A 16,357-nucleotide genomic window follows, 5' to 3' on the forward strand; every position below is an offset into this window, starting at 1 on the left:
TTGGGCATGAGAACAGTGTTTAGAACACAAGAGAAAGGTCAGCGGGAGGTCACCCAATGAACGCCACAAAGAATTTTTATAGAGGATGTTGGAAAAGCATGCAGTACAGTGCCAGCATCTTGTTCCTGTGAAAGGCTGGCTTTGTTCCCTAGTATGATGGAGGCCGCCCTCACTAACCCCAATTTACAGCCAGCTTGGAAATCCCTCCCAAGTAGAACTGGTTTCCATGGGAACACCCGGCTGCCAAATACTCAAGAGGCATTTTCAAAGCACAGGTGTGCAGAGGCTGTAGTAGATTCCCAATGAAGAAGGGCAAGTTGTATGGGACACTGGGTGGCTGAGTCTCTAAACTTTAGCATCTAAAAAATAGGACATTCTTTTAGTAAAATGACTTACCAATCCAAAATGTTCCTATGTGAACTCACTGGCCAATGTTCAAGTTTAAGTTTAATATGGACAGGTCTTCAGCCTGCCATTCAGCTGGTAGACAGCAGAGCTGGAACAAGAAACTCCTAGGTGAGACGTTGTCACACTGCACCACACACCTTGGCACATGTTTTCATTCAAGAATTGTCTTTCCCACTTCATAGCTAACACTTGCATTTTTAAGGGGTAGAATAAAAGCACATGTCACCTGAAGGCATCCTTCTTCATGCATTGTATGTAAGACAATTGACACAGCCCTGTTTTCTTGATCTTTTTTTTCACTTTGTGTTTACTATAAGCTTTTGTTATTGTTGTTCTAATTAGTTATACATGACAGCAGAATGCATTTTGATTCATGGTACACAAATGGAGTACAACTTTTCATTTCTCTGGTTGAACATGATGTAGAGTCACACCATATGTGTAGCCTTACATGTTTTGTTTGAGTTGATTTGCTTTGCAAAACCAACATACTGCAGAATCATTCCAGCTATTCTCCTATTTGTTTGCAGATTTATGAATATCCAAGCGATGTTGGTCCTGTCCATTTAGGTATGATTTAGGCTGAACTTTTTTTTTATCTCTCATTCTATTTTTTCACCTATCCTGTCCCCACCAAGTGATGAGACTTGACCCATCATTTAAGTCTAAACCACACATTTAGTTAGGAATTATAGGCTCTGGGAGTAGCCATGAAGTTTGATTTCTGGTTATGTTAAATAATTCTGTGTCCTTGGTAAAATTTCGTAATGTTCCCAAAGACATGAGTACTTGATATATGTTTGAAATTGCAGGAATTAACTACTAGGTCTTGAACGTGGTATCTCTAACAATAGGGGGAAGAGGCACAAACCCAGACTGGCTTCCTGTTTTTCTTATGATGCACAATACCCCAAGGTCATCACTGAACTTGGGCCCCTGACCTTGAAGCACTAGGGAGTGTTTTACAAATATCATCCAAAGGGGCTCATCACCGTGACAAATTCCTCAATTATACTCAAAGTCCCCTTACCTTCATGCCTGTCTTCTGCTGTAGCTCTGAAAGAAGCCATCGGTTTCAGAATTCATCCTGTGGCTTTTCAGGTGTTTGGTGAGAAGTGTATGCTTGCATTTGTGGAAACAGGATAGATATTAATTTAATAGACATTAATCTATTAACTCGCATGCAGCAGTATGGAATGGGACCTAAAGCCCTAATGTTTTTTTCTGAGAACCTGGCCCCTGCCAGATACTGAGCTAGGCAGCTGGGATATATAAAGATGAATTCAGCTGTCTCTTCAAAAGACTGTAAGAGCCAGGCATGGTGGCACATGCCTATAATCCCAGTGGCTCTGGAGACTGAGGCAGAAGGATCGTGAGTTCAAAGCCAGCCTCAGCAACAATGAGGTGCTAAGCAACTCCGTAAGACCTTGTCTCTAAATAAAATAGAAAAAATAGGGGTGGGGATGTGGCTCAGTGGTGGAGTGCCCCTGAGTTCAATCCCCAGTACAAAAAAAAAAAAAAATTAAAAAGCCACATGACATAGTGCATAGATAATTATAATACAAAGCAAAATACAAGATGTGCCCTTGAAAAGTACAGAATGTTGTATGAATTGAGGTAAAGGAGAAAGTAATCTGGAAACAGTAGTTCAGCCTTGAAAGTTAGCATTTTGACAAAGAGAAGGGTCAAGGCAAGCCAGTCAGGGTGTGAGGGAAAGGATGTTCTATTCCCAGGAGGAAGGACACAGGGCAGAAGCTGAGCCTGCAGAGGGGAGCTGGGGTCAGTTTACATTCAAGGTGCTCCCCTGGCAGACAGTTCCACCTACCAAGGCCCTGACATAGTTATCCACATTCTCCCTGGGCACTCTGTCCAGCTGGCCATCAGAAAGGAACCCTTTGACCTGTGAATCGGAGCAGAGAGCTGCTGGAAGGTGGCATTCACCTTTTACTAGATAACTTCTGGGACCAAAAATTATCTTCAAGGCCTCAGCAGAGAGAGAGAAAGGTTCTTTTCCAGAGATCTAATCTTTTAAAAACCATGGCAAAAGCATGACATAGTCGTGCCCTCTAGGTAACCCTGAGAGAAAGTTGTTACAGACCAGAGCAAGAGTCAAGAGATAAGAGGAGCTACCAAACACAAAGAGCCTCTGCATCCTGGTCAGTCAAGAACTCTTGGGTGACTGTGACCCTTTGTAGTCTAGAGCGATTGTTCTCCATATCCCCACGTCTATAGGTCCCCCTTCCTAAAACTAACTGCCCAAGAAAGTTCCCATGGTGCTCAGTGGGTTGTTCCCACCTCATTTGTACCTTCCATCATCTCCCTTCCCCCTCTTTACAGAACAGATATACACTTCCCACCATCCCAAATCTACACTACACATTGTCCTGGCATGTAAAAGCTTGCACCAAACACTGGCCCAGGGCTGGGGTTGTGGCTCAGTGGTGGGGCGCTTGCCTAGTTTGTGTGAGGCATTGGGTTCAATTCTCAGCACCACATATAGATAAATTAATAAAGTAAAGGTCCATCATCAATTTAAAAAAATATATTTTTAAAAAATGGCCCAATAAGAAAACTCAGATTTAAGACAAGAGAGTCCTCCAAAAGTGAAGCAAGGAGAGTTTTCTCTGATGGCTATTAACCTGCCTCAAACTTAGAACACAAGAACACAGTGATGGCCACCAAAACAGTCAAATAAAATAATTTTTCACTGAAAGCAATTTGAATTTGGCTGGTTTGATTGACATCAAGGGCTGACTTTACTACCAGTCGACGGGAACATAAATTGGATGAGCTCAATCTGAAAGCTTTTTCTTTCATGGTATTAGAATTCCCTAGGACATGCCTTAATACAGGCACTAGGGCTTTCCCTGAACAGTGTTTACAGCCAGGTGGATGTTGTACACAAGTTCACCGTCTGTCATCTTGGCGTGACCAATAGCCATGAGCAGGCAGAGCACTTCTTCATCTGGAACTTGATGGTGGACTTCACCTCTTCTACTGGTTATGTTAAATAATTCTGTGTCCTTGGTAAAATTTCGTAATGTTCCCATATTTTGGAACATTTTGTAATGACCCCCATATTTTGGACTTGGCCAGCCTTAAATCAGCCTGGGCCCAGGATTCACAGGATTTGCTCGATCAGCCACTCTGAGGCCAGAAAGACATAATACTTCTTGACCAGTGTCTGGTGATTGTCCATGTTGGGGAGTCCACGGTCTAGGCTTCATCACATACTGCTGGGCCCCAGAACACACATAGAGAACTCGGGGCAGGGAGTGGACTTCAGCCATCTGGTAACCCAGGAGCATTTGTCCTTCTGAGGGTCATAGTTCTTCAGGTTGGGTCTGCAGCCCTACCATTTCCAAAAACTTCTGGTACTTGTGCTGGTTCCCGAACAGGACTTTTGTACTACCTCCTACAGCGGGGTCCAGAAAGACTCTGTTGCTCATGATGCTTCCTAGTGTAGCCGGAAAAGACCTGCAGTTCTTTAAAGCACAGGAAATTGATGGAAAAGAAAGTCCTTTACAACCTAGTTGTCAAATTTAAAACATGCAAGAGGGCACATGATTATTCACAATTACTTTAGGGGTATGAACAAAGCAAGAAAAACATCAGACCTTCAAGTTCTCTCTAAACTAACCAGCACTGGGGAATTTGTGCAAACTGTTGGAGCTGAGATTCTAGTTTTGCACGGCAGAGGGCAGCATTGCTAAAATATTATCGGACTGTAAAAAGGAATTTTTTTTTTTTTTTAATAGTTCATTCTAGGCTAACTTTCCTCTCCTGTCTTCAGGCCATTTTGGTTAGAATAAAAATGAACTTTAGCCATTGTAGCCTTGAGGAGAGAGCTGCTATTTGGTCAGAACAAAAACCACTTTACTGAAGGCACATTTGTCTGGAGCAGAAACTCTTATTTTTTACTTCTTCTTTTTTTTTTAATACCAATTTCTTCTTTCCAGACTCTAACACAGTGCTCAGCACCAAGTGAGGGCTCAAAAAAAATTGTTCAAAAGATGAAAAGCTGTGCTATTTCCAGCTCCAGAGAAGCTTTTGGTTACAAGTCTGCAAGATGCCAAGACGTGACAGGTCCTGAACCATTGTCAAAAGAAGCAGACACTGCCAGGGATGGTGTTGTGTGCCTTTGATCTCAAGGACTCAGGAGGCAGAGGCATTGGGATTTTTGAATCCAAGGCCTGCCCGGGCAACTTAGTAAGATCCTGTCTCAAAATAAAAGAGCTGGGCACATAGGTTAGTGGTAGAGCTCTTACCTAGTATGCTTGAGGCCCTGGATTTGAATTGAAAAGGACTTTGGCATTGACTGAGAGGAAACGCCCAACTCTGATTATAGCTATTTACAGGGCTCATTGGGTCCAGGAAACTTTCTGATGCCATTTCATTTAGAAAATCATGTGGTTTCCTTATAGTTAGTTAATTATTGCCAGACCTGGAATAAAGGGCCAAAAGTCTATATTTAAAGCACAGGTATGAAGCATGTGGACAAATCATCCCTGGTTCCCATTGAGCAATGCAGTGGCAGGAACTGAATCTTAAAGATGAGATAGGGCAGGGAGATCAGCAAGAAAGGAAAAGAGCTAAGTTTTGAGTTTTGTCTTTGAGGATCCCAGTTCTTCTTTTCCAATAATGCTTCTCTCCCTGTGGTGTCCCCTCCCCTCCCACCTCCTCTAATTGTCTGCACACTTCTCTTTCTGGCTACATAAGCTGTATTCAGGCGAGTTTTAACTTGTGGGTGTTAGTTACCTCCACCAGGGCGTCGGAGAACTTATTTAATTGGAACTGAAATATAAGGCCATGCTTCCTGTAAAGGAATTCCAGCATGAACAGGTGTGGCAGGCAGCTTTGCCAAAGGGCAGTCTCTGCAGCTGTTGCACAGCCCCAGGGCAGGTCTCCTCAGATTGCTCACATGGGATAACCAAAGGCCCCACCACTAATAAGCTCCCTCAGGACCCAATCTAGATCAGCTGATCTGGAACCAACTCTGCAGCCCTGACTGCCTGCACTGACCCAGAGTAGTATCTCCATCAGTGTTTGCTGAGAAAGAGAAAGAGAGTCAAAGACAGAAGGAAGAAAGGAAGGGAAAAGGATATCGCATCTCATTAGTATCAGCCTTGTAAATAAAATCACCAGTAAATATAATATCCATGGCTATAATTAATGTAGTATTTCCATTTGTGCCTGAGAGGATAGAAAGGAAGAAGGAAAGGGGAGAGAAGACACAAGTTAGAATGGCTTTGACATTTTGACAGATGCCTCTCTCTTTCCCTCTAGGCAAATAGAGAACATGCTTTCTAGAAGGAAAAAAAAAATGAGCCAGTTCACATCAAACTCCTCTTCAAAAATAAGTAGTTACTTCCTTGGGGAGAAGGCAGTGGTGGACCTGCCAGTGGTGCTGAGCACCCAGCTGCAGAATTCAGAGGTGTCACCTGCCTCGTCCTGAAGCAGGGAAGGCATAGGATCCAGATCCTTGCTCCACAAACCCTCAGAGTTGGATGTCTGGCCAGATCGACACAGAAGAGCTTCCTGCTTCCTGATCACTCCTGGGATTCTGGGAGGCATGTTTCCTGGCCAGGTGCTCTCACTCACACCTATGGATCTTGAAACAAAGGGTTTCCTCCATAGATGTGGCCTGATTTACTTCCACTCAGTGAGATGTGGAAATCCACCCAGGCCCATCTGTTCAAACAAGCAGGGCAGACCAGGGCCGTCCTCAGTTCTTGGCTAGACAGCAATGTGACAACTGCCCCCAAATCAGTCTCTGGTGAACATGTCATTCTACTAGGTCTCTTCCCTGTCCTGATCAAACTCTGTAAAGGGAAGGATCAGATGCAGCAAGGAGCTACCTCTGCCCCAAAGAAAGGGAGGAACCCAAGAGACAGAGAGGAAGCTACTGTCCCAATTCTATAAACCCTTTCTTCCTTGTGAACTGGCTCAATCTATACCCCTAAGCAGGCTGTATTTGTTTATTCATTCTTTCTAGGCACTTTTGTAAGAACAAGGAGTATAATATCCCTTTCTTCCCAGAGTTTCTAGACTGATAGGAAATGTGGAAATTAAATACATAATTGCAGTGAAGGTGCTCAGTGGGACACAAAAATACCCTCCAGAGTACGCGTACCTAATATTGATCAGGCTGTTCCCCCCAGTTCTGGAAATTAATATGACACTGCCTACAAGCTAATAAGAGCCTTTTACTGCTTTGGCAATGTTGTGAGAAAACATGAGGCTCCTGGGTCAGAGACAAAGAGCGCTAGTACTCACAGCCACCAAGCAACATGACCATGTTTTAATTGCTCCCCTTGTCTCCAAGTCCCACAGGGGCAACACAGGGCCAGATGAAAGTGTCAGGCAGGGGTGGAAGCACAACAGAGGAACCCTCAACTTGGGGAATCCACCCCTTTTATAGCAGGTGGTAAGGAAGACTGATCTTGATTTGGGAGATCCTCATCCTTCAAGGTTATACAATCCTGAGAAAGTACAAAGTAGAGAGCAGTCAGGGCCTTGTATTCTTAGAATATGCAAGCAAAAAGTTCCAGAGCCTCTCGTAATAGTTCTTCTCCCTAAATTCCAAACACTTAATACCAACACAAGCCCTCTTCTGCTGAAAGTCTTCTCAGATCTACAGCTGTCTCCACCATCCCTAATTCTTGTTCTTCTTCACTTTCCATTTTGATACTTAATCATGTGCTTTTTTTTCTGTTGTCATCTCTTGCATTTCCACAGCATTTACCACAAATAATGAATCAAAGAATATTTCTGAAAGAAAGCCCTCTGTAGCTACCTGCAGAGTGGCCAGTGGAAAGTAAATCAGCAAGGACCCTTCACTTATAGTAAGCACTCTGATGTAGCTTTAAGTAAAGGGCTTAATTTCCTCCTTGTGGGATTCCTCGCCTGTAAATTGAAGATAATGATATTTGCCTACCTTGCCTGCAGAATTAATTAGTGGTTGTGTTGGACTTTAGTCTACAGATAAAAGGCTTTAATGTATGACAGGGCATCATCATCATCATCATCATCATCATCATCATTGCCATCATTACCTCGTGCCCAGAAGATAAAAGTTATGGGTTTCCCACCCAAAGTTCATGAGAGATTTGGCCTTTCCAACCTTTTCAACCTCTTCTCTGCTTTTTAAAGGAGCTAATCCACTTTCCTCCACTGACCTTGCTGTCAGAAACTGAGAGCTAGCTATAGTTTCCAAGATCCATGTCTTTTCAATTGAACCTGAACATTTCAATCACACTCCAAATCCAAAATATAAAAGAGATTTATCAGAAGCAGGGGGAAGGAGAAACTTTCAGAAAGTTTGAAAAATAATCTCAGAATTCCTCAAAAAAAATTTCATTTTTTAATTTCTTCCTCCCCATGGCAAAGATGGTTTTTTAAAAAACCAAAGGTGTTTTTTTTAAACTAAATAAATTTACCTTTTCTACTCACTACCTGACATAATATATAGGAATATTATTTCCTTTCAATATAATATTCTGGATTAGCCCTCACATTACTGGAGGCACATTAGTCTCTGAGCTCAACCAAAGTTCAAATCTGATGACCAAAATTGGAGTCTTGGGGCTGGGGTTGTGGCTCAGCGGTAGAGTGCTCGCCTAGCACGTGCAAGGCCCTGGGTTCCATCCTCAGCACCACATAAAAACAAATAAATAAAACAAACGTATTGTGTCCAACTACAACTAAAAAATGAATGTTAAAAAATTGGAGTCTTCCTGGAAAGATTATCAGAGCTTTTGGTGCTATTCTTCTTTGAGTGATGGTAGCTAGGACCAGAGGTGATGGGGATTGTGAATCGACAGGATTGTGGAGCCAAAAAAGCAAAGTCAGGTTGTCATAAGAATCTGAAGTTCCTTGGTATATTGGTTCATTTTCTGTAGCTATAACTGAATACCAAAGTCTGGATAATTTATAAGGAATAAAAATTTAATCAGCTTATGGTCCTAGAGGTTGGACTTTGGAGATCCTTGGAAGGACTCTGTCTGGTGAGGGCTTTATTGCTGGTGGCACTCTCTGCAGAGTCCTGAGGGGCACAGAGCATCACATAATAGAGGGATGTTATGGGAGAGACAGAGAGAAACTGGCTTTCATAATAGACCCACCTCTGAGGTAACTTGTTAACTCATTAGTCTATTAATGGATTTATCAATTCATGAAGGCAGAATCCTTATAAACCCCATCACTTCTTAAAAGTCTCACCTGGTCCCACATCTTAATACCTCACAATACGGATCCAATTTCTTTTTTTTCTTTTTTCTTTTTTTTTTTTTTTTTTTTTTTTTTTGTGGCAGTGCTGGGGATTGAACCCAGGGCCTTATACCTGTGAGGCAAGCACTCTACCAACTGAGCTATATCCCATGCTCCCTCAAATTTCCAATTTCAGCTTCTTTGGTGGAGACAAAATCATAGCACCCTGGTGTTTAGATTTAGTGTTCCTCATCTCACAGCAAGAACAGTAAAATGAAATGATAAAATGGTGATTTACTACGTGGTCTTAGTCTCTAGGATCAGTTGGCATTTTGGTTCTTCTGGGAAACCATTCAAACAGGATGGTTCGCTAGGCCTTTTCACTTACCATTGATGCAGGTACCTCCCATCCTAAATTAACTGTGAAGTATGAAAGCTGTCAGGAGCTGGAACAGCTGGCCTAGCTCAGCTAACCCTGTGAGTCTTGTCCTAGCCTGTCTCTGAGTGAATGATGACAAGTTGCATAAAGGAACTGGAGTTTTGAGTTTGGGTTCTTGGTGACTCACATGCTTAGTCAGGCAATACTGTTAATAGCAATCACATCTACCATTCATTCCTGGCAGGAATGCAAAAGTGGTGCAGTGCAGTCACTTTGAAAGACAGTGGTAGTCTTTAAAACCAGCAGTTTAAAAAACATAGTCTTGCTTCGGGATTCAGAAATCAAACTACTTAGGTATTTACCCAAATGAGTTGAAAATGTACATCTGCATAAAACCTGCATATAAGTGTCTATATCAGCTTTACTCATAATTGTTTTTTTTAAAAAAAAAAACAACTCTGAGCATCTAAGATATCCTTCAATAGGTGAATGGACAAATAAGTTGTGGTACATCTAGACAATGGAATGTTATTTAGCAGTAAGAAGCAATGAGCTATCAAGCCATGAAAAGACATGGAGGAAACTTAACTGCATACTACTAAGTGCAAGAAGCCAATCTGAGAAGGGTGCTTACTGTATTATTCCAACTATAAAGCATCATGGAAAAGGCAAAACTATAGAAAGTGAAAATTTTGGTGTTTGTCAAATTTTAGTGTTTGGGGCTTATTGGAAGGAAGGAGTGATAAATAAGCCAAACACAGGGGATTTTTTAGGGCAAGGAAACTACTATGAATTTTGCTACAATGATAGGTACATGTTATTAGGTGTTTGACAAAACCCATAGACCCATAGAACATAAAGAGTGAGCCCTAATACTACAGAGCAATAGTAACAAAAACAGCATGGTACTGGTACCAAAACAGGCGGGTGGACCAATGGTACAGAATAGAGGACACAGAAACCAATCCACAAAACTACAACTATCTTATATTTGATAAAGGGGCTAAAAGCATGCAATGGAGGAAGGATAGCATCTTCAACAAATGGTGCTGGGAAAACTGGAAATCCATATGCAACAAAATGAAACTGAATCCCTTTCTCTCGCCATGCACAAAAGTGAATTCAAAATGGATCAAGGAGCTTGATATCAAATCAGAGACGCGCCGTCTGATAGAAGAAAAAGTTGGCTACGATCTACATTCGGTGGGGTCGGGCTCCAAATTCCTCAATAGGACACCCATAGCACAAAAGTTAATAACTAGAATCAACAAATGGGACTTACTCAAACTAAAAAGTTTTTTCTCAGCAAAAGAAACAATAAGAGAGGTAAATAGGGAGCCTACACCCTGGGAACAAATCTTTACTCCTCACACTTCAGATAGAGCCCTAATATCCAGAGTATACAAAGAACTCAAAAAATTAGACAATAAGAGAACAAACAACCCAATCAACAAATGGGCCAAGGACCTGAACAGACACTTCTCAGAGGAGGACATACAGTCAATCAACAAGTACATGAAAAAATGCTCAACATCTCTAGCTGTCAGAGAAATGCAAATCAAAACCACCCTAAGATACCATCTCACTCCAGTAAGATTGGCAGCCATTAGGAAGTCAAACAACAACAAGTGCTGGCGAGGATGTGGGGAAAAGGGTACACTTGTACATTGCTGGTGGGACTGCAGATTGGTGCAGCCAATTTGGAAAGCAGTATGGAGATTTCTTGGAAAGCTGGGAATGGAGCCACCATTTGACCCAGCTATTCCCCTTCTTGGTCTATTCCCTAAAGACCTAAAAAGAGCATGCTACAGGGACACTGCTACATCGATGTTCATAGCAGCACAGTTCACAATAGCAAGACTGTGGAACCAACCTAGATGCCCTTCAATAGATGAATGGATAAAAAAAATGTGGCATTTATACACAATGGAGTATTACTCTGCATTAAAAAATGACAAAATCATAGAATTTACAGGGAAATGGATGGCATTAGAGCAGATTATGCTAAGTGAAGCTAGCCAATCCCTAAAAAACAAATGCCAAATGTCTTCTTTGATATAAGGACAGTAACTAAGAACAGAGTAGGGACGAAGAACAGGAGAAGAAGATTAACATTTAACAGGGATGAGAGGTGGGAGGGAAAGGGAGAGAGAAGGGAAATTGCACGGTAATGGAAGGAGACCCTCAGGGTTATACAGTGGAGGGGGTAGAGAGAGAGGAGGGGAGGGGAGGGGAGAGGTGGGGAGGGGGGAGGGTGGAGGATGGGAAAGGCAGCGGAGCACAACAGACACTAGTATGGCAATTTGTAAATCAATGGATGTGTAACTGATGTGAATCTGCAATCTGTGTATGGGGTGAAGGTGGGAGTTCATAACCCACTTGAATCAAAGTGTGGAATATGATATGTCAAGAAATTTGTAATGTTTTGAACAACCCACAATAAAAAATTAAAAAAAAAAAAAAAGAGTGAGCCCTAATGTAAGCCATGGCCTTTAATAACAGCAAATAAATATTTGTTCACCAATTGTTACAAATTTACCATACAGATGAGAGCTATTCCTAATACGAGAAATTGAGGCATGGGTAAACAGGAAAAGGGAACACGTAGGAACTCTTTGTGCTCCCTGCTCATTTTTTTTTTTGCAACAGAAAGAGCTTTAAAAATAAAGCCTATGAATATTTTCAAAAACTAAAGAAAAGTAAATATGAAAGAAAAAATATGAAAGAGGATCAATTCAGGAAATCTAATATTAACCGATTACTGTAAGAATGCAAGTGTCACAAAGGCACTTTGGTTTCCTTAGTTCATTGACATGTCCCAAAGGCCTAGAACTGTTCTTGGTATAAAATAAAGATCCATAACATATTTGTTGAGGCTTGGGTTGTAGCTCATTGATAAAAGAGTGTATGCTTAGCATGTATGAGGCTGTGGGTTCCATCTCCAGCAGATATACAAAAAGTATATATACTGACCTTTACCTACACCAAGAGCCCTCGTCTCTTTTGAGAACTGAATCTTGGGAGGGTGTTCCAAAGGTTCTCTTCTGACTACAAAAATTTCAAACCTTGTTTCTTCTCTACTTTCCTCATACTTCCAGTGACAGATGGCTCAAATATATATTTGTTGAATCTAGGTGTTCCCAAAAGAAAAGAGGAGAAAAATGGAAAGGAGGAGTTTATCAAAGATGTGATAGAATAATATTTTCTGGAACTGAAGGATACATCTCCAGATTGAAATGTCCCATTGAGTGCCCAGAAAAATGAAAAGGAAAGGTCCAACAAGGCATGTCACCATGAAATTTAAGAACACCAGAGATAAGGAAAAGCTCCAGAGATGTTAGAGGATTAAGAAAGAATGCCATTGGATTTCTCAACAGTACTGAGAGCTAGGAGATCATGAAAAATAAGGAAAATTATTTCCAACCTAGAATTCTGTCTTGCTACTATCGATCAATATGACATGTATCGTATTGTAAAAATACAAAATCAACTGAACAACAACAGATTTTTCAGGTTTGGAAGGTGCTTTCAATCAAACATTTAGCACCAGGGACAGATCCAGGGTTTATGGGCCCCAATATCTATATGATGTAGAGGGCCTTCTCTACGAAAAATAATATGAAAAAATAAATAAATAAATAGGCATGAAAGCAAAGAGTTAGAATAGATAATTTTTGATCACCATTCCATATGACAAATTTTGTCATATTTTCTATGGAGAAAATAGAAGGATAATTCCCAGTCTTTTTTCTCTAGCAGCATTGATCAAAATCTATTTCCTACAATCAATTGTATAGATAAGTTTCTCTCTAGTTTACAACTCATGATTATTAAAGTCATGCACATTTTTAAGATTGTTATTCTTTTTTAAAAGTATTTATTTTTTAGTTTATTTTTAAGGTGGACACAATATCTTTTTTGTTTGTTTTGATACTCTTTTTTTAATTGGTCATGCAGTCACGTATATAATACAACAATAATAATGACTATTTTATTATGCTGTCCTTCCCTTCCCCCCTTCCCCTCCCCTCCCCTCCCCTCCCATCACTTCTCTCTACCCAATCTAATGTGACACACTTTTTTTTTTCCCTCACATCATCATACCTGTTTTCTGTATAATGATGAGGGTCTCCTTCCATCTTCCATGCAATTCCCCTTCTCCCTCCCTTTCCCTCCCACCTCTCTTCCCTATTTAGTGGTATTTTTATTTTATTTTATTTTTATGTGGTGCTGAGGATCGAACCCAACGTCCCGCGCATGCCAGGCGAGCGCGTTACTGCTTGAGCCACATCCCCAGCCCAAGATTGTTATTCTTAATTTTGAAACTCCTCTATCAGGGTTTTTGTTTATTTCATTCATGAATTTTTATAGTTACCTGGCATTTGTAGTACTACTTCAAACTTCTTGCTTACAAACTCTGGGACTTTGACAAATGTTTTTGCATATGATTTCCTTCAGTACAGGAAAGAAAAAAATATATATACAGTGTTAAAATTGTCCATAAGTTTCAGGTATATTCCTGACAGGAAAGAACATGTATTTTAACCAGGATTGTTTTCTTCTTCTCTTTCTCCTTCTTCTTCAGGTGCTGGGGATTGAACCCAGGGCCTTGGGCTTGCTAAGCACATGCTCTACCTCTGAGCTACACTCTCAGCCCTGGAGGGTTTTTTGAAAACTTAAACTTATAAGAAGATTCCACAGACTGTCTTCTGACTCCTTTTACCTCCAGTGAAAAATGGTCAACTCCTATGTCATAAAATGACCTCTGTTCCCTGCAACTCCTTGTCATGAGTCAGGAGTCAGCATAGCAGGGCATCAAGAGGACTCCTAGCAATTGCTTCACTCCACGTGGAAGAATCTGCAGTGTAAATAAATGTATACCACGAAACCAGCACTAAATGCATCTCTAATTAACTTCCCCTCAAAATCCCCTGGACACATGCAATGTCACTAACAAATAGGGAAGAATGATGGAGGAGAAATAAGAATTAGGAGGAACAGAACAGGGTCTGAACTGTGATGGAGCTCGAAATTAAATTAGTTTTTAAAATAAGAACCTATTTCTAGAGTATCACATAGACCAGCAGGGTCTATGCAGGTGAAGTTCCCTGAAACTTACACTTCTTTTCCTATGACTGGCATCAAACAGGAAAAAAGCCATCTACCTCCCTCCCGCCATTTGCAGCAGGCAGGCATCCTGGGACTTATAACCATGACTGGATTGCCACAATTGTATTTTAGCTCTCCCTCTTTCATTATCAGCTTACATGTTCAAAAGAAATAAAAATTACAGTACTGGTCGACCAACAAAATATAGAGCAATGGGCCCATTTGAGGCAAAAAAGGATAACAATATATTCCAAGACCCGATGAATTATTGTGGAAAACCTCCTGTTTGCTGATGGCTCTTGGAGGAGGAAACATCTTCAGGAGCCTATGTTGTGCCATTCATAGGATGTCCTTTAATACTCACAGAAATTTGGAGGAGGGGCATTTTAAATTCATATTTAGCAGTTGAAGACCCAAGACCATGGATAGCATCGATGCACAGCAAGGGACAGCAGAGGGACCTGGACGAGACACCACAGCTAGCAACTGTTTTCGAGCCCCCAAGCTGTGTGCTTTCCTGATCACAGGCTGAAAACTGCCCACCACGTCAAGTTCCCCATGGGTTCAGCTTCCAGACTGAAGTGCAGCACTTTCCTTGTATTTTGTGGGGCTCCTCAGTGCTTGCTGAGCGATCCATACAACTCATCCACATATTATTTTCCAGAAGGGTTACCACTACCGGAGCAGGCAAACCCCAGTACTGAAACAGAAAACTTATTTTAGAAACACTTTAAAACTCCACTTTGCAAACTATACATTAGGGAGCATAGGAAGTTAATACTGTTGAGTCTTATGGGGAAAGAAAATCTCATGTTTGAGCCACTGTAAATAAGTAGAGGTATAGTTTTCACTCTGTCCCCCTAGGAAATACTCAGGCAAACATTTGTTTCCTCTCTGAGTTCATGTGTCTGAAAGCTGATATTTCTCGCTTGTGTGCCTGGGAGTTATTTCAAAATGAAACCAGAGCATTCCTAGCCTGCAGGCAGCTCTGGTAGCCATCGACAGCTGGAAATTCTGCAAATGCAGGGAAGTAGGTTAAGGAGACTCTCTCAACGCCTCCCACTCCAATACAGGTGTGAGCGTATTTTTTAAAATGAGAACTGAGAAAACCATAACCACAGTCACGAAGTGAATGGTCCCCTTGGTCTTGAGTTTGCAGTCTTCTGTGGCAGTGGGTTGGGGCTGAGGAGAGGTGGAGTGGGGGCCCTGAATCTCTTGATTCTGTCAAAAATTTCAGAAATCTTTCTGGAAGAATAAGTGCATTCTTTCTTTTCTTAAAAACAAAACAAAACAAAAAACAACATAAAACCCACAGCAGAGAATGGAGACTTGGATTTTCTCCCACAATCACATACAGATATTGTGGTCCCTGTAGCAGAAAGAATATCCTTGACCTGTGTGTGCTGTTAGCCATGCCTGCAGAGTTGGAATGACTTCTCAAATGACAAAAATAACCATCGCGTTTGGGTGACATCTTTCTCAATGGAAGCACAAGGAATCAGGGTGGTCTCATGACCTCTGTTCTTTCCCTGTTTTGTTTTCCACGGAGCTCTGTGCATGGGCTGCCTGCGTCTCTCCCTTCCTCAGCACCTCCTCATCCTCATCCCTCTGGGTGCTCCAGGCTCTCCTGACTACAGGACTGCGCAGACCCCATGGCAGGCTCAGGAATGGCCAGCACAGCCCCCCTGCTCGGGCATCAGCTGTGAGCTGGGTGGAGTTGCCAGGTCCCAGGCCCCAGCCAGCCCTGCTGACTCGGAGCCAAGGAGACTCTGCCTTCACGAAACACGGGTCTACACCATCCTCCTGGGGCACAGTTTGAGCTGGGTTACCAACCCGTGTGAGAACTGGGGCAGGTCAGGACACTTCTCTGCCCACCCCCATGTTTTCTCACTTGTGAAATAAGGAAGTGAAGCCATTTCCAGGTGGCCATGTGGTAAAGAAAGCCAGCCCTGGAATCGGGTCACTCGCTGCACTCTGGGTGCAGTGGCTCCACCTCCCCAAAACTCGGTCTACTCATCTGCAAAGTAGCAACAACCTGTGGTACCCATCCATCTGGTAAGGCTGTCACGGATATGGGCTAAGAACATCTAGATTTGTTTCCTATGGCTGCTGTAACTAATTACCTAAAAATTAATGACTTCAAACAACCTCATTTCTTCTTTTAATATTACAGTTCTGAGATCAGAAGCTGGACATGGATTTTCTTGGGCCAAAATCAATGTGTCATCAGGGACAGATGGCTGTAGAAGAGAA

The 16,357-nt window shown here is 41.8% G+C and overlaps 1 pseudogene; it reads right to left on the minus strand.

The window, feature by feature from the left end:
* Positions 1 to 3,263: 3,263 nt before the first annotated feature.
* On the minus strand, positions 3,264 to 3,857 carry LOC131424541 (large ribosomal subunit protein uL1-like; annotated as a pseudogene).
* Between the last annotated feature and the right edge of the window lie 12,500 nt (positions 3,858 to 16,357).

This window comes from Marmota monax, unplaced genomic scaffold, assembly GCF_021218885.2.
Source record: "Marmota monax isolate L192 unplaced genomic scaffold, Marmota_monax_Labrador192_F-V1.1 WCK01_AAM20220418_F8-fsc00011, whole genome shotgun sequence".
Taxonomy (NCBI): domain Eukaryota; kingdom Metazoa; phylum Chordata; class Mammalia; order Rodentia; family Sciuridae; genus Marmota; species Marmota monax.